At 64.4% G+C, this 1,769-nt stretch overlaps 1 protein-coding gene across 2 annotated transcripts in view; it reads left to right on the forward strand.

The window, feature by feature from the left end:
• Positions 1-340: 340 nt before the first annotated feature.
• HNRNPF (heterogeneous nuclear ribonucleoprotein F) overlaps positions 341-1,769 on the forward strand; it is an 18,519-nt gene continuing 17,090 nt past the window's right edge. The window contains exon 1 of one of the 2 annotated variants that reach the window (XM_008563193.1): positions 341-496. The gene's annotated coding sequence lies outside the window, so the exon portion shown is untranslated. Of the gene's footprint in view, positions 497-1,209; positions 1,281-1,769 lie in introns of those variants that run through there. The other variant, XM_008563191.1, reaches the window with a different exon arrangement.

The following is a 1,769-nucleotide window of genomic DNA, read 5'->3' on the forward strand; positions in this document are numbered from 1 at the left end:
CGGCCCCTCCCCCGGATACCCGCCTCCAAGGACCTTCCGCGCTGCGTCCTGGTCTGGCGTATTTCCGGCTCCGGCGTCGAAGTAGGCCTGCGCTGCTTGTTGGTGAGGAAGGTGGGCTTTTGGGTTTTGGCTCTTGCTCAAGTTGGTCGGTGGCGTCTTTCAGCGTCGTTGGGGTGTCGGTTAGTTGGGCTACTGTTTTTGGGGTCAGTGGGCGTGAGGCGGAGGCGGTACGGGAGCTAGGAGCCGGGATGCTTCCGCAAGCGCCGCGTGCACTGCACGGGCCCCAACTCAGGACTCGGTCGGCCTCGCGCCGTACTCCGCCCCGCGGAAGCCCCGCCCGGTGCGCGCTGTGGCTGGTTTCCACGGTGATGGTAAACAAGCCTCAACTGCCTGAGTACAACTGCCAAGTACCCCACGTCCTACCTTCCTCTCGGTGCTCCGAGAGATCACCGGGGTTTTGGATGTGAGAGTGGGAGTGTGGAGACTCGGACCCCAGGTGAGGGGCGGCCGGGCTGGCGGACCTTGGGTCTTAGATGTATGACCTCACACCCGGGACCGAGCGAGTCTGTAACCCTCTAGGGGCCGGGACAGATTGGCTGTAATTTGGAGTAAGGGAGTTGGTGTCCGAGGTGCAGGTCTTATTCTGGTCGGAGCAGGATTAGACCCACTGGAGGAGGGGACCGCGTGGCTGAGATTTGGGACCATGGAGGCCGGTCTCGGCGGAGCGCCACACTCCCGAGACCGAGCGGGGACTGGGCGCATCGGGCCAGGGGACCGCCCGGCTGGGTGGGCCGCCAGTCGCTTCCGAGCGGGGACTGGGCCCAGTGGGCGACGGGACCGCGTGGCTGGGACTTTGGGGCAATGGACGTCCGATCCGAGGACAAGGGCCGCAAACCAGGGATCGAGTAGAAATTGGTCTCAATGGGATGTAGAGGAGGCACCCAGGAAGTGTTCCTACGTGGGTGCGGACTGCGGGATGATATTAGGAGTTGGGAGCGTCTTGGTTTACGGTTCCAGCTGCCGGGCTATTTCTTGGGGGAGGTTGGTTCGGAGGGTCGTGTGCGGTTGACAGTACTCCAGGCAAGACAGCACGCGAGCTGAGGGCTCTTTTGAAATGAAAGCGGCGCGCTCACGTGGCTGCGGGCGGCGGAGCGTTGCACAAGCCTCGCTGGTGGGAAGCTGACTCCGCCCTCCTCCCACGTCCGGCTCCGCCCTTGGGGCCATTTCTTCCTCAGCGTGGCGGCGCGCGCCCTCCGAGCGCTGGTGTCCTCGTCCTAGAGGTATGATGCTTGCGTTTTGGGTGAAAAACTTTGCCTCGGGAGCACTCTTCGGCTGAGTGAGCTTAGTCGGTTCTTTCCGTCTTCATTCTTTGTGTCTTTGAACGTATTTTCGCTGGTTGCTCTGTGCTCCTAGGAAACTTGCCGACGCGGCCCGGGCTCGCGCTGCGCCCATTCCCGCCCGCTCGCCCGCCACGCGGAGTCGCGGACCAGGGCGCGGACCAGGGCTCTGAGGAGCCTTCAGCGGGCTGGCTGGCCGGTCGGGGACTCACCCACCGTCCGCGCTGGCCGGTGGCCTAATGGGGCTCTTAGAGATTCCCGGCCAGAAAATCCCCTTCCTCCGGAGGATCCCCAGCCCGGGCGTCCGCGAGAAGCTCGTCCAGGTCCGCCGCCCGCGGGGCGTTCTGTGCTGCGGCGTTTCCTGCCCCAGGCAGCCATAGCAGGAACGAATGTGCCGCCTCCTAGTTTTCGCAACTACTCGCGGGGCGCCGG

This window comes from Galeopterus variegatus, unplaced genomic scaffold, assembly GCF_000696425.1.
Source record: "Galeopterus variegatus unplaced genomic scaffold, G_variegatus-3.0.2 Scaffold12810, whole genome shotgun sequence".
Lineage (NCBI taxonomy): Eukaryota > Metazoa > Chordata > Mammalia > Dermoptera > Cynocephalidae > Galeopterus > Galeopterus variegatus.